This window comes from Dama dama, chromosome 20 (genome assembly GCF_033118175.1).
Source record: "Dama dama isolate Ldn47 chromosome 20, ASM3311817v1, whole genome shotgun sequence".
Classification (NCBI taxonomy): Eukaryota; Metazoa; Chordata; class Mammalia; order Artiodactyla; family Cervidae; genus Dama; species Dama dama.
In genome coordinates this window covers 42,275,355-42,292,308 of record NC_083700.1, presented here as the reverse complement: position 1 = coordinate 42,292,308, position 16,954 = coordinate 42,275,355, and the positions used below count along the sequence as shown (strand labels likewise).

General features: G+C 37.9%; 1 long non-coding RNA gene across 1 annotated transcript in view; it reads left to right on the top strand.

Annotated features, from left to right (window-relative positions):
* LOC133040983 (uncharacterized) overlaps positions 1-15,893 on the top strand; it is a 119,848-nt gene extending 103,955 nt beyond the window's left edge. The window contains exon 3 of the long non-coding RNA XR_009689089.1: positions 10,778-15,893. This is a non-coding gene — a long non-coding RNA (uncharacterized LOC133040983). The remainder of the gene's footprint in view (positions 1-10,777) is intronic.
* Positions 15,894-16,954: the final 1,061 nt, after the last annotated feature.

Here is a 16,954-nt window from a genome sequence, read left to right as displayed (position 1 = left end):
ACTGCTGCACTTAATAGTGCTGCTTCTGTTACTGTGTTCTGTGTGTGTGCTCAGTTGCTCAGTCATGTCCAACTCTTTGCAGCTCCATGGACTGTAGCCTGCTAGGCTTCTCTATCTGTGGAATTTTCCAGTCAAGAATACCAGAACGGGTTGCCATTCCCTACTCTAGGGGATCTTTCCGACCCAGGGATTGAACCTGCATCTCTTGCACCTCCTGCTTTGACAGGTGGATTCTTTACTTCTGAGCCACCTTTATTACTATACTATTAACAATTGATAATCTTCACTGACTCCTTACTGTGTAACTGGAACTCTGCTAAAAGCTTTGTAAGCCTTCTTTCATTTAATACTTTCAATGGTGGTTGACTGTATATGCTCTTGAACAGGCTGTGTTAGTTAGATCCAATCCTCTGTTCATTAGCTGTGTGACCAAGGGCAAGTTATTTAATGTTCTTGATTCTTGATTTCCTTATCTATGAAACAGAAATAATAAAAAGTATCTGTCTAGGAGAGTTGTTGAGAAAATTAAGTAATATAATTTAAAGAAGTAACTATGAGACAGTAAGTTCTGTTCCAAGATGGCAGAGTAGAAGGACATTCATTCATCTTCTCCTGCAAGAATATGTGACATGTATTGACTACAAATCATTATTATTAATACAAATGTAATTTCATCCATCTGTAAAATTCCTGCCATGTTCATACAGCCCAGTTATGAGTCCTTTTTGCTTTGGTCTCCCATATTTTTATTCCAGTTCCCTGCCTGGAACTGAAACTTGTTTTGAAACCAGTCCAGTTGGCTGGATCTCTGACAGCCTGTTCTCTATTCCTGGGAACTGGATCTTGTCTCCTATGTCATCAGCCTCTGGATGGGATGCTACATATCACTCCCTGCCAGTGGAGCGACTTGATTTTTAATACTCCCATTGCTATCGTATTCCAGGCAAATTAGGTCCCATTAACTTTGTCTTTGACTGAGCTCCAGTTCAACATTCTCCTTCATAAACGCCAATTTGAACTGCTGAATGGTTTTCCCACCTTGCTCAATCCTGCTTCTTGACCTTCTCTACAAACTGACTTTGAAATCAGTACACCTGGAGGTCAAACTCATCTAAGATATAGTTATAGTTATAAAGGACCAAAGATGAAAATACATAGTCCTGCCCTAAATGAACTTGTGCTGTGCTTAGTCGTTCAGTCATGTCTGACTCTTTGGGATCCCATGGACTGTAGCCTGCCAGGCTTCTTTGTCCATGGGGATTATCCAGGCAAGAATACTGGAGTGGGTTGCCATGCCAACCTCCAGGGGATCTTCCCAACCCAGGGACTGAACCCGTGTCTCCTGCCTTGCAGGCAGATTCTTTACTGTCTAAGCCACCAGGGAAGTCCATGAATACTGGAGTGATTAGCCTATCCCTTCTCCGGGGATCTTCTTGACCTAGGAATTGTACTGGAGTCTCCTGCATTGCTGGTAGATTCTTTACCAGCTGAGCTACCAGGGAAAAATGAACTTACAATCTTTATAAAATAGAAAAAATGCAAGACATAACTTATATATCCCCTTGGATTCCATCGATCTTGCCTGCCCTGTGTTCTAGACCTTCAGTTATTTCTCAAAAGCTTCTATAGTATATCTACTCTGTGCCTCATATGGTTCTGATGTCTGGAGCCAACTTATTGCATAACTAAGAATCCTGACCCTCCACTTTGGTTATCTATCACCTTGTAGCCAGGTAACCAGTCACATGCTCAGAGTCACTGGCTGCTTTTTCCATTTTTGGGGTTCTGATGAATTGAGCTATTTCAAATCCTGAAAGATGATGCTGTGAAAGTGCTGCACTCAATATGCCAGCAAATTTGGAAAACTCAGCAGTGGCCACAGGACTGGAAAAGGTCCATTTTCATTCCAATCCCAAAGAAAGGCAATGCCAAAGAATGTTCAAACTACCGCACAACTGCACTCATCTCACATGCTAGTAAAGTAATGCTCAAAATTCTCCAAGCCAGGCTTCAGCAATACGTGAACCTTGAGCTTCCAGATATTCAATCTGGTTTTAGAAAAGGCAGAGGAACCAGAGATCAAATTGCCAACATCTGCTGGATCATTGAAAGAGCAAGAGAGTTCCAGAAAAACATCTATTTCTGCTTTATTGACTATGCAAAAGCCTTCCACTGTGTGGATCACAATGAACTGTGGAGAATTCTTCAAGAGATGGGAATACCAGACCACCTGACCTGCCTCTTGAGAAACCTATATGCAAGTCAGGAAGCAACAGTTAGAACTGGACATGGAACAACAGACTGGTTCCAAATAGGAAAAGGAGTATGTCAAGGCTGTATATTGTCACCCTATTTATTTAACTTATATGCAGGGTACATCATGAGAAACGCTGGGCTGGAAGAAGCACAAGCTGGAATCAAGATTGCCAGGAGAAATATCAATAACCTCAGATATGCAGATGACACCATCCTTATGGCAGAAAGTGAAGAGGAACTAAAAAGTCTCTTGATGAAAGTGAAAGAGGAGAGTGAAAATGTTGGCTTAAAGCTCAACATTCAGAAAACTAAGATCATGGCATCTGGTCCCATCACTTCATGGGAAAACAGTGGAAACAGTGTCAGACTTTATTTTTCTGGGCTCCAAAATCACTGCAGATGGTGATTGCAGCCATGAAACTAAAAGACGCTTACTCCTTGGAAGGAGAGTTATGACCAACCTAAATAGCATATTAAAAAGCAGAGACATTACTTTGCCAACAAAGGTCCGTCTAGTAAAGACTATGGTTTTTCCAGTGGTCATGTATGGATGTGAGAGTTGGACTGTAAAGAAAGCTGAGCGCCAAAGAATTGATGCTTTTGAACTGTGGTGTTGGAGAAGACTCTTGAGAGTCCCTTGGACTGCAAGGAGATCCAACCAGTCCATCCTAAAGGAGATCAGTCCTGGGTGTTCATTGGAAAGACTGATGCTGAAGCTGAAACTCCCAATACTTTGGCCACATGATGTGAAGAGTTGACTCACTGGAAAAGACCCTGATGCTGGGAGGGATTGGGGGCAGGAGGAGAAGGGGATGACAGAGGATGCGATGGCTGGATGGCATCACCAACTCGATCAACATGAGTTTGAGTAAACTCTGGGAGTTGGTGATGGGCAGGGAGGCCTGGCGTGCTGCGATTCATAGGGTCGCAAAGAGTCAGACACAACTGAGCGACTGAACTGAACTGACTGAGGCTTACAAGAAAATATGGGATAAATAGAGATTTTCTTTCTGATCATATTTTTCTACACAAACCTCTCTCACCACAACTTCACCCTCCCCTAACATACACAGCACTCTAATATGACGAAAATTCTTTTGCCTTCAGGGTTAGCATTTGATCGAGAATTCCCCTTCCACTAACTCTGGAAGAAAAAATTTTTCTTTGAAAAATGAAAGGATAAATCCTTTCATTCCACAATTAGAGATAAGGAGCTTACAACACAAATACCTGAATCAGCTTTAGCTATAAATGAGGATATCACACTCTTTTTTGTTTTGATGGAGGAGGAGAGTTGGAGAGCAGAAAGGCAATGTGGGTCTTCAGAAGCGGACAGAGCAGCCTGGAGGCAGGCAAGATGACTTTATCCAATTATACAATTTATTCACAGTTCTGCACTGTTCATCTTCATCTGATAACAAGCAAAGAAAAGCTGGGCATAGCAGTCCTGTGGGGACAGACTCAGACAAATTATAATGGAAACTGTGATCAGATAATAAGCTTAAGCAAAGATCTAATCCATGATGGAATATTTATAAAAAGCAGAATGAATTCCACGTGGAATATCAACTGTATTAAACAAGGCAATTATAATCTGATGCTGGATAGTATGGAACTGAATGAATATTATAGTTCAGATTTTGCTGCAGCAAATGTTGTTTCAAAAAAATTCTTTATAGAAGAAAATCTAAACCTGCTCTTGGAATGATAGGCCATTTAGTTAAAATCATATTTGTTACACTTTATTAGCATGGATAGTTATTACATGGATAGTGATAGAGCTGTTATTTGAACTCAAATTCAACATTTCTAACTACTAACTGAACTATGCCCAGCACCTTCTGTTAAGAATCACTGTACTACAATGACCTATTTTGCTGAAAAATAAATATGATCGCACCTCTACCTTTCAAAATTTTCAGTTTAAAAATTTAGCATAGCATTCCAAGCTCTTTATAATCCACTTCTAACCTCAATATTGACCCCAGTTATTTCATTTTAGTATCCCATCACATTTGCTTACATTCAGTAAATATGCATTGAGCTAGCCCTGTATTAGGTAAAAAGAATATAAGGACCCTCCAGAGTAACGACAGAATAACTAGGAAGAAATTGCCACAGAAGAGGTTACATATGAGTTGAACCTTAAATATGGGTAGTATTCCAGCAGGAGAATGAGTTAAGGACTCTTAAGGCAGACACAATATGGGTACCCTAGACATGCTTGGCATTTTCCTATTACATTGCCTTTTAAGACAAAAATGGGACCTTGGTACTGGGACAGCATGAGGTGGTAGAAAGAAACTAGATTGGAGAACAAGAGACTAGAACTAACCATGTTGGACTAGCCACTTCAAGGCCTTGCTTTCCGTCTTTTCATCTACTGATTAAGAGGGTTTAACTAATACCTATTAAAGACTGCTTCAAGGTGTAATAAACATCATTCTGTGGTTGAGGAACAAGATCTATTCCATTATCTTATGTACAAATGCATGGAGGAAAAACTATTACAAGAGTCATGGTTAACAATTTGGGTTCTGCTACTCATTTGTTTTATGGTCAAGAACAAGATTCTTGACTACCTGATGCTTTGATTTCCTTAGCTGATCATGTAAGGTTGTTGGAAGGGTTGACTCATAATGTAATACTTTGTATTAATGAGTATAAAGTACATTGCCTGGCATATATCAAGAGTTCAGTGTTAACTGTTTGATATAATTATATGTGTATTCACATGTGTTTGTATGTACACACACACATATACAAAATACCTGCACTTATATGGGTAGAAATTTCACATAGTATTCGAACTATGTGGACTTTGAAAATGCAATGAAACAATAAAAATCTGATTTGTATTCTTAAATAGAAGCAATTTTTTTTTCAAATGGCAGTGTGCACTTTTAATATAACTTTTACTTTCGTTTTAAAAAGTGAAGAAATTGTACCATTCAATCTGTTCTTTTACTTTCTTATAACTTGGAGAAGTTTATTTTGTTTATAATAATTTACTTTCTAGGTGGAAATACCTGTCCAATTATTTATATAACTTAGTATATAAATGACTGGTATATATCCATTCAACAGGGTAAATGCAAATAGTAGCTGTCATGTGTAAAATTCCTGTGTGCCAGGCAATTTTAAGAGTTTTACTCAGATTGTCTCATGTATCCTCATGACAGTTCTAAGAAGGAGAAATTATTTTCCCTATTTTACAAATGAAGAAAACAAAATGGAGAGAATTAAAAACACTGCCCAGGTCATATGACTAGTAAGTGCAGAGCCAATTCCATCCTAAGCCTTGCCTTTCCAGCCATGCTTCTCTTCCTTCCTTGCTTTGTGAGCGCTTGAAACTGTCTTGAGATCAATTCTTGATCATTAGTTACCAAATATGGCTAGTGATTAAATCTTCTAAGGACCCAAATGTCCATAAACAAAATGTGGTATATCCATGCAATGAAATACTCTTTGGCCATGAGAAGGAATGAAGTACTAATACATGCAACAATTTGGTTGGACCTTGAAAACATTATGTTAAGGGAAAGAGGCCAGTCATACAAGATCACAAATTGTATGGTTCCATTTGTATGAAAGTCCAAAACAGGGAAATGTATAGAGTCAGGAATGGTGTGGACAGCAGGACAGTCAGAGAATAGCTAAAGAGTTTCCTTAGAAATGATAAAAGTGGTCTAAGGTTGACAGTGATGATATCTAGCTGTGGTGGTCACAGATAGATATGACAGTGGTCATATCTATCTGTGAATATGCTAAAAACCACTGAAATGTATTCTTTAAGTAGGTGAATTCTATGGTAGGTAAATTATATCTCAATAAAACTGCTTTTTAAAAAAGTCCTCTGGGGAACTTTTTAAACAATTCTGGTTCTCAGGTTCTGCCTCACCCTACCTCCAGAACCCCCACCTCGATAAGATTCCAGTTTGATAAATTTAGATTGGTTCTCTGTTGTAATTTAGTCACTAAGTCATGTCTGATTCTTTGTGACCACATGGACTGAAGCCCGCCAGGCTACTCTGTCCATGGGATTTTCCAGGCCATAATATTGGAGTGGATTGGCATTTCCTTCTCCAGGGAATCTTTCCGGTCAAATCTGTGTCTATTGCACACATCTCCTGCATTGCAGGCAGATTCTTAACCATTGAGCCTTTTACATTTTAATGATAGGCTAGTTAAGTGACCAGAAAATACATTTAAGGAATGGACAGTAAACTGAAAGGGATGAAAAACAAGAACTTCCAACCAATGGTTAACCATATTTCATGATTATATATATGAAACTACTTGCATTTCTTGGGGGATTTCTATTCAAATTGGGCCTCTGAAAAGACTGCATCTTATTATTCTAAAGTTTCAAATGCATTTCAGTTTCTTTAGAATGTGTTAGGCTTTTGCTGACTAAGCAGCATTACCTCTTAGTAGAGGTCCAATGCTATAATTTGACCCCTCTGGCAAATTAAATACAATTATGCAAATTACCAGGATTTGGGCATAATCTAATTAGTATGATACATATGCAGCAGATAATAATTTCCCTGGCTGAAAACTAGATTGTCTTATTTCATGTTTGAAATATGTTTTAGAAAAACATTCTACTATGTAAGCAAGATTTCATTATCTTATATATACTATTTGCTCAGCTCTGTAATGGACATGTTTAGAAAAATAAAGCCAAAATTGGAATCTTCAAGTGATGATGTATTTTTTCAGAAATTCATAATTACCAAACAGGATATTCCATGAAACTAGAAAGAAAATTCAAGTGGAAATGATTGCTTTCCACTAATAAAGTATGTGTAACACTGCTATAACTTTTCTCTTTATATAACTACAATCGGTGTCAAGTATGATTTAATGGAGATAATTCTGTTCATTTAAACGTAAAAGTTTAGGAGTTTAAAACTGACCTGAATTAAATTCATACCAATAAATTCCAGTCACACACTTTCTGAATGGTATTTATAATCATGAGATTGAGTGCACTCTTTTTTAAATATGTGAACCCTATTAGCATTAATCAGTATTACATGTATGCACTGAGCAGAAATCAGGAAAGATTTTTTTTTTAGAGCTCCTTACTGAGGAAACTAAAGAAATTATCCCTCTTATGTAGAGAAAAAAAGAAGCTTTCTTTTTGTTTCTTCCTACAAAAGTGAATTTCATATGTAAGAGAAGTACTGACTAATAGCATTGGATATTGGCCTTTTATGTAGAGGAAATTAATGTACGGGTGTACCAAGGCCTCCAGTGTGCTATTGTCATTTCCAAGTGTGTGAACACAGCCTTCACTCATTTATTCTTAGCTTTTCCAGGAGACTGCCAACAAGCACAGCCAGCTCTTAAGCTGTATTGCGCAAAGATTTGCAGCCCACAAAGATCGGGAGTTTTTTTCAAAGGTAACATCAAGGTCATAAAAGCCCCTAAACAGCTGTTAGGGAGTTACAACGCTTAAGAAAACAGTGGCCTGTGTTAGCTCTTTGTTCTGTTAGCAGAGAAATGTTCAGTTTGGTGGATAAAGAGGAGAAAAAAGTCCTGTTAATTCTATCTTTCTTAATCTACTTATAAACTCGTAGTGACAAGTATATTCCTGAGAAATAAAGCTGCACAAGCAGTGTTTGTGTTGTGAGTATATGTGAAGGCATTAATGAATAAGCATATTTCTAAGTGATGTTACCAGCTATTTTCATTATGCCAGGAGCTTCCCCGCCACGGACCACAGAACCTTGTGATGGGGAGGGTGGCACAGAGTCAGGGCAAATCCGCAGAAGTGGGGTGGGCAATAATCCAGATGGACCTGTAGATTTTAACTGAGTATTATTAAAAATACAAGAACTGAAATGTGACAGGAGAGGGCCCTCAAACATTTTACTCTAGAAACAAAAGTAAATCATCTCATAATTTGGATCTGCTTCAAAAATAATATGGGTGGAACAAGTAGGTGTGTTATAGATGAAACAAGATTGGTCATGAGTTGAGCATTGTTGAAGCCACATGATGAGTACATAGAGATTTAGTCTAGCCTTCTTTTTAACTTGGTGGCTTTTGAAATTTTCCCTTATGATAAGCTTGAATATTATTATATTCAAAAAGGTTAGGAACTACTGTGTTATGTTAAATTGTCAAGTGATTTTGCTTAAAAAATATTTCACTAGATACTCAAGCAGTCGAGTTGTTGAAAACAAACATTAAAATGGTTTTCTAAAGACTATATAAAAGATATTGTTAATCACTTGTTTACTATAGGGATGCCCAGATCTACTGTTTGTAAACTTAACCTAATCTTTATCTCTCAGCAAAAGTTAAATGGGGAAAACACAGCATGCATACTCCTATAATGAGTTACAGGATATATCGATTGAGAGAAATCTAAAAATTAAAATGCATTTTTCATTTCTTGTTAAGCCCTTTTTTCCTCTCTTCCTCCCTCTCTCTCTTTCTCTCTGTTTTACTCTCATGCAGCTATATTTACCCAAAATTTGAAGATAATGACCTATTTCAAAATTTAAGTAGCAACACAAATTAGAATGCATCCTTTTGGTCTGTACAATCCGTCTTCAGCAACTGTTCTACTTTTCTTTAGCCTTGGCAAGCTATTCAGAACAACATTTCCTTCTTTTCATTCTGATGCTGGGTGATTGTTTGGTGCTGATACGACATTGGCTCTTCCCATAATTTAGCTAAGAGTGTTTTACACTAGGGAGTTTCAGTGTGTTTAGATTGTAAAACTTTTTCTGAACACTTTTGTAGCAGAACTCTATGTCTCAATAGCTCCAGCAAACTTAACTACTTTTTTTCCTGGATTTTTGTTAAAAGTTGATTCCAGTTTAACTTTAATGGATTACTGTCACTTTGCCTTGAAGATAAATTAAAACATGCAAACAGATGGTCCTTTCCTGTTCTATGTGTTGTTCTTGTGTACAATGTTGGCCTGTTTTATTTAGGTATATGCTGTTCCCTGAGGGTAAGCAACTTCCTGATTAATCCTTAGGAGCAACTCCTGGAAAACTAATGTAATCCTGCATGTCAGCCACATGTGTTATGCTGGATTGGGTCAAGACTTATGTGATCATGTGTATGCATGTGCCTTTAGTTATATAAGAGAATTATCACTTATCATAGTGTGGCTTAATATTATTATGTTATAGCAGCTTCCCAAATTCTTATTTCTTCCCTGATATGCATGATGAGCTGGCAAATAGGTTTTAAGATGTAGTTGTAGAAGAACTAGGCAGCCAATAGTAGGAGGTGTTGGCTGAGACACAAATAGTTATTTCAGAAGATTATGGTTGCTGTAGTAATACATTGCTATGATGTTGTACTCTCAGGATATGATTTTCTGCCTTCTACAGAACATTTTAGAAATAACTGCATTTCCAACACAAATATTAGACAAATGCTGTGTTCCTGTAACATAATGGTCCTTAAACTTTCCTATTCACATGCAGCCTAATAGAATTGTTTTGACTTTTTATTTTATATTGGAGTACAGTTGATTTAACAATATTGTGATAGTTTCAGCAAAGTGATTCAATTATATATATATATATGCGTGTATCTATTTTTCAGATTCTTTTCCCACTTAGGCAGCCCAAAAGAATTTTGTGAAAGTATGTGTCCCTCTTGCACATTGTTACAGTTGAAAATTTTTATTGTAAGTCCAATAGTTACAGAGGATATAATTTCTCTCAGGGAAATATTTTACTTAAAAATTAAAATGTTGTATTCTTTTTTAATAGAAATTAATGTGTTCTAAATACCATAGCAATTTAATATCCCTACCATCCATTTAAAAAGTAAATATTTATGCTTTCTTTATAAGTATTTACATCATTTTTTCCCTTAAGCTTATGTTTCCATTCCAGCTCATCCATAAGATATTATTCTAATATATGTTTATGCTTAAGTATCTTTTATTAATATTTTGACAAAAACATTTATATAAATTGAACTTTAAAATTTTAAAAATTTCCCATGAACATGAGGTCCAAACATCTCTGCTATAAGTCACCAGTATAATTACTATTAATATACAGTTGATTTTTAAAAGTTACATGATTTGACTTAACAGTAAGTATAATTTTATTAGAAATGCATCTCAATGAGATAAGTGTGAGGTGAATTAGGCTTTACAACCTTTTTAAAAGTGTGCCCTCTATTGCTTTTGTTTGGAGGATTTTGTTTTGTTTTATAATTAGTTTGTGTATCTATTGATGAATAGTTATTGCTTTTTGCTGGAGTAAGATAGGTTCAGCATCAATAAAATTTCTAGATTTTATTTTTAGAGACACATTTCCTAAGAAGCCTGAGGCATATACCTAAGTAGATAGCTCTGCAAAGCGGGCTTTTTGTTTTTTAATTGAAAATTTACTTAACCTCTTTTCACTGCTTCTGAGTCATATGCCTTAAATTGCTCTGTATTTTGTTAGAAAATAATTTGGAAAGTTATCAGGGAAAAACTTAATGAGGATTCATACTTGACCATTATTTCCCACTGCTTTTCTTCTAGGACCTCTTAAGTGAGCAATTGAGATCTCAAAAAGTTCACCAAGACCTCCAGGATCCATCATCTTCCTCATCCTGAGTGCTGCTCCTGTTACTGCTGCTTCTCTGCCAGCCAGCCAGGAGGTGGTCAGCAGACAGCATACCCAAAGACTGGCTCCTCCAGTTGGAGAAATGACCTTACTTCAAGGTGACTCAGAGAGTGAAGGTCAAGCCCCAGATGAGCTGTTTCTACAGTGGAAGCCCATTATTCAAGCCTTACCTTCATCTGTAAATTGTGAATACTATTCATATCTACTTGATTCAAGGTTCAGCTGAAATGACACCTGTGAAACTTCTTCCCCAGAACCATCTTAGCAAATGTATAAAATGCTGCATAAATATTAGTTGTTCCATATGGAGGATATTTGAACCTCATCCGTCCCAACCCTCTGGTCTCTATCAGGTAAACTGGGTCTGCTGACAGAGCATGAATATTAAGAAACATACAAAAATGCAGCCCACCCATTTGGACCTACTGCTGCATCTTGTTCTCTAACCACTTGGTTTCCTAGCAAAGATCTCATTAACCCACTGAGACCCTTCTTTGATGGGCATTCGGACACTGACAGGTACTTCTCTCAGCAGTCTCTCCTTAGATAGCCTTTAATGATTTCCCTCATATTCCACACATTATATAGTGTTAGGCAAGAGGCACTCCTATCTTCTTCCTTGCTCTGTTACAGGCTGGGCTGATCCCAGACAACCGCTCAGTGGAAGGTTGATGGGACAAATATGTACCTTACAGATATACAATGAAGAAGAGAATTTAAGTAAATAAACCTGTTCGGTAAATACAGTAGACAAGACTTCCCTGGTGGTACAGTGGGTAGGAATCCCTTGCCAGTACAGGGGACCAAGTTTTGATCCCTGGATCGGGAACATACCCTGGAGAAGGAAATGGCAACCTGCTCCAGCAGTCTTGCCTGGGAAATCCCATGGACAGAGGACCCTGGGGCGCTACAGTCCACGGGGTTGCAAAAGAGTTAGACACGACGTAGTGAGTAAACAACAAAAACAGCTCCACATTAACTGGTACAATGCTAAGAATTTTACAGATGCTCAATTAATATTTGTTGATAAGACCACTAAACATCCTTGCTTTCCTCAAATCTTTGCACATTTGAGTTTGTCTGGGTTCTGAAGTTCATCTCAGAATATTTTCTCTGAATACAAGGAAGCACATTGTGAGGTCTTTTGAAACTGAGAACTTGTCAACCTTTTTTTTTTTTCTTTATATCCATAGACTTCCTAGAACAACTTCTTAAAAAGTCTATAGATAGTCTCTTTTACTTAAAAATTTTATTGTGACAAAATATATATCACATTAAATTTACCACTTTAACCATTTTTAAGTGCACAATTCAGTGGCATTAATTATATTTGCAATGTTGTGTCACTTTTTTTGTCAGCTGAATAGAATTCCTAATATGTTTGTGACAGAGACGGATGAAGTGTTAGCTAAGAAACAATTGTAGTGAGCTTTAAGAACATTTCATAATCACAAAATACTTATCAGAGGACACAAATACGTACAACATATGAATTGAGTAGGTCCTGAGCCCCATCCCATGGAGTTAGGAAATCCCCGTAACTGTTGTGCAATGTGCAGCATCAGATCTTCGTTGGAACAGGATCGTCTTATGTCAGGCCAACAAAAACTTGGCATTGATGCATAATTAATGAACTGAGAAATGTATTAATGAGATTTCTCTCTAATTAATGTTTCCCCAATATCTGGCATGAAAGCAAAGCTGCATTAATTAGTAGAGTGGGTGTTTGTCTCTGTGTGTGTATGTGTGATTGTTTGTGGATGTTGTGCGTCTGTGGTTATAGTCTGACATATTTCATTTGCAGTGTTTTTCCTTCCTGACTCTTATTCTCCTTCCTCATTTGCGCCCCCTCATCACTCCTTTTGTTTATCTCAGGACTGCCATTATGTTTTTGTGTGTGGATAGGGGGAAGGAGTGACAGATTGAACAATTCCATTTTTAGATGGATGTCAGCATACATGAATTCATCAATATTTCATAATCTAGGTGGTGAAAGCCCCTCCTTTTCTTAGAGCAAAGAGGACATTATGCTCTGTGTGTGCAGCTTAACTACCATTAATGTTAATTAAATCATGCAGGCAAAGCCCCTTACTTGAGTTGATAACATGCTCTAGTGTACATCATCGTCAATTGTAAGTCAACTGTTAATCATCTTGGGTAGCAGGAGAGATAAATCCCCCTGCTGAGCAAAAGCGCCTCATGCAGGGATTATTGGCCAACATTAGGATCTGAACTTAAAATTGTAACTCTTTCCTTTCCTTCGAACTTCTACTATTGTTAGTTAAGTCAAAAATTCCCCCAGGAAATGAACAAATACGAGTGTGTATGTGTTTATAAGCAGTGTGTGGGGTGCAGGGAGAAAGCAGAGATAAAGGAACATTGACGGCTAAGAGGAAGAATATTTTTTTATTCATGTTTTAGAGTTACAAAAGTACTTAATTCATTTTTTCAAAATCTTGTATTTGAATAACATGTCTTTGCAGATATAAAAGATCTTCCATGTGTTCTGATAGTATAATGAAATAGCCACTGCTGAAAAATTTACTCCTTACATGGGGTAAACATTTCTTCACTCCACAGATATTCATGAAATGTCTTATGTGCCAGGTCGTGACTTGCTACAAAGATAATTAAGACTAAGTTTTTGCTATCAAGGAGCTCCCTGATTAGTGGGAGAGATTGACACATAAACAGATACTTAAAACATGTGAGCAAGCAGTTCAGTTCGCTAGAGCTTAAATTCAAGCTAGAGAGTGATGAAAGGCACGGCCGGAAAGCTAGGGGAAGGCCGAAGAGAAAGCCTTGAATTCCACATTGTGCTAGTCAGGGCAAGAACTGCTGTCACTACAATGGTTTGAAATGCTGGAAGTGGTGTTCTCACTCTCAGATCAGTTTAGTGCAAGCCATGGCTCTACCCAGGGCATTGAGGCTTCCTCCAGCATCTGCCCCATCTGTCAACAGACTGGAGAAGAGACAAGCGAGTTAGGCCTGGGCCTGCCTCGGGGTGACACACTTCACTTCTCCCCATGGTGATCACATGCCTCAGTTTATGCCTGAATTCCTAGGACAGCAATTAACAGTGGAAGTGTCCTCTTGCACTCCCAATAGTGTCCTGATTTGGGCAATACATTGTATGATCACCCTAACGTCTTCCACCTCCAGGGACCAGAATTCAATCACATCGTCACACCTAACCTCAAGGGAGGCTGGGAAATCTATGTCAACAAGGGGAAAAGGCAGTGAATTTTGGTGAATGCAAGGCACTCCCCGATGCACATGTCAAAGCATTAGAGAGTTATCCTCTATATCCATTGCCTTTTAAACATTTCCTCCTAAATACTGATATGTCTTTGAAACCTTATTGTTTATCTTAAAAATTCATTTGAATTTTGGATCCTGCTCCATAATATATTTGTGTTTTTCTTTTTAATTAATTAATTATTTTTGTCTGTGCTGGATCTTCATTGCTGCGCTCTGGCTTTCTTTGGCTGCAAGCAGCGGGGGCGCCTTTCGAGTGCACAGGTGCACAGGTATCGCATTGGGGTGGCTTCTCTTGTTGAGAGATACAGGCTCTAGGTGCGTGGGCTTCAGTAGCTGTAGCACTCTGACTCAGCAGCTGTGGCCCATGGACTCAGTTGCTCCGTGGCATGTGGGATCTTCCTGGACCAGGAATCGAACCCGTGTCCCCTGCATTAACAGGCAGATTGTTGTCCACTATACCACCAGGGAAGTCTCCCATGTTTCTCCTAAAATAAGATTAATGTGCTTCTTTCTTCAAAAATCTTCGCAGATAAATAATGCTCCGGGAATATTTGCCAAAGTTAGTTGTTATTTTATTGACTCCTAGAAGAGCCATACAGCACTGAGACACACACCACTGAATAGTCTTAGACAGAATGACCTGGACAGATTTTCATTTTAAAAAGAACCCTCTGACACCTCTGTTAGTGTAGATTCCCAGTGGCGGATCAGAGAGACCAATCCAGGTTTTTACAGTTATCTGGGTGAAAGATGATAAGCCATCTGATTTAGGTTAGTGCTGGTAGAAATGGTAGGAGATTAATTCAACAGGACTGAACCAAGAAAGAATTTGACTATGTAAAAATTAAATGCTTCACTAAAAACATAATAAAACTGTGAAGCAAGGGGCAAACTGGGGAAAACATTTGTGACACCTGAATGATATGAAAGATAAGAAGGTTGATATTCCTAATATTCAAAGTGGTTTTATGACTCAATAAGATAAAAAACTTTCTAATAGAAAAAATGGATGCAGCAATTTATCAAAGAATATAATTGCCCTACAAAATGTTAAAACTTCACTAACGATCAAAAAGTACAAGTAAAAAGCCAAGAACTACTTTTCGTTACCAGATTAGTAAAGAAATTCTCATCATAGCACATATATATGCGCAAGGTTGGGCTTCCTCAGTGGTTCAGCAGTAAAGAATCCACCTGCAATGAACGAGACACAGGAGGCACAGATTTGATCCCTGGATGGAGAAGATCCCCTGCAGGAGGAAATGGCAACCCACTCCTGTATTCTTGCCTGGAGAATCTCATGGACAGAGGAGCCTGGTGGGCTGCAGTCCATGGGGTCCCGAAAGAGTCGGATACAAATGAAGCAACTACGCATACACCACACGTACAAGGTATCAGTATCAGTGCTGTCCTAACTGTTAAAATTGAAAAAAACTATTTCCTTCAATGAAAGATTCGTTAAATAAATTACGACATATTCCTATCAATGGAAATTATACAACCATTAAAACGTGAAAAAAATATTGTGTATATCTATGTTTATTGAAGTAGAAAGACTTCTGTGACCTGTTAAGTAAAAAAACAGAATGTTTCCCAACTCCTTGTGTAACATGCCTCACTTTCTATAAAATTGTCTGTATGTGTGTTCAGGAATGTGCATGTGTGTATATATAGAGATATCTATAAGGCTGTTCCACAAAATATTAAAACAGTGCTTATTTCTAGGTAGTAGGGTAGGAGATAAGTTTTAGTTATTTTTCTCTGTCTTTTTATATCATTTTTAAATTTAAAAATAAATATTATTGTTTTATAAGTGAATAAAACTTTATTCTTTTTTGGGGAAAAAACAGCAGGTATTTTATCCCTTGTAGTAAAAAATGAGGATGGCTTGATAATGAGTTGCATATAGAGAGTGAAGGAGAAGTCTTGGTCAAGGAGAACGTCCAGCTTTCTCATTCCTTCATTCTCTGGTATTGGATGAAAGGCAGCTTCTTCTTAGTTACCTTTTTCTCCCATTGTCATTCCCTTTTCTGTGTAACTTCTCAGCTCAGATTCTGCCCCTCCTAACTCTGTATGCTGGTCACATTGTTAACCCTTCTAAAATTGTTTGTTTTATTTTAGGATACTCTCTTCATCTACTTTCCATAACTGAGTAGCAGAAGATTAGTAACGAGAGATATCACTGGAAATGACTGGCCTAAATATTCTCAGGTCTTCCCTGGTGGCTCAGACGGTTACGAATCTTCCTGCAATGTAGGAAACCCAGTGTCAATCCCTGGGTCAGGAAGATCCCCTGGAGAAAGGAATGGCTACCCACTCTCATATTCTTGCCTGGAGAATTCCATGGATAGAGGAGTCTGGTGGACTACAGTCCATGGGATTCCAGAGAGTCGGACATGACTGAATGAGCATGCAAGTGCATAAAAAACAAAAAAATAAGAAATGTATTGAGGATCCCAGTTTGGCATCAGAGAAGATGAGTGTATGAATAATGATGTTTAGTAGGGGCCCACTACTGGGTGGCTCTGTTTCATACTATTCAAAGTAGTGGTAAGACCTATGAATAGGGTAACCCAGTGGGTTGCAAAGTTTGGTAAGGAGCAGGAAAGAGTTCATTGTTGACTGCATTATTGCTAGAGCAGGAGGTTGAGTTGTGAAAACAATGGCCAATCTTGGTTAACAATTTAAGAGGAATTGCCAACTCATTCTTTTTCTGTATTGCAGTTTTGCCTTGCAAACCAATTTATTTAAAAGCCAAGTTATGCAGACACAAGCCTAAATGCTGTCGTACAGATTAAACATAGACACTCTTCATGGTCAAAAAACATCAA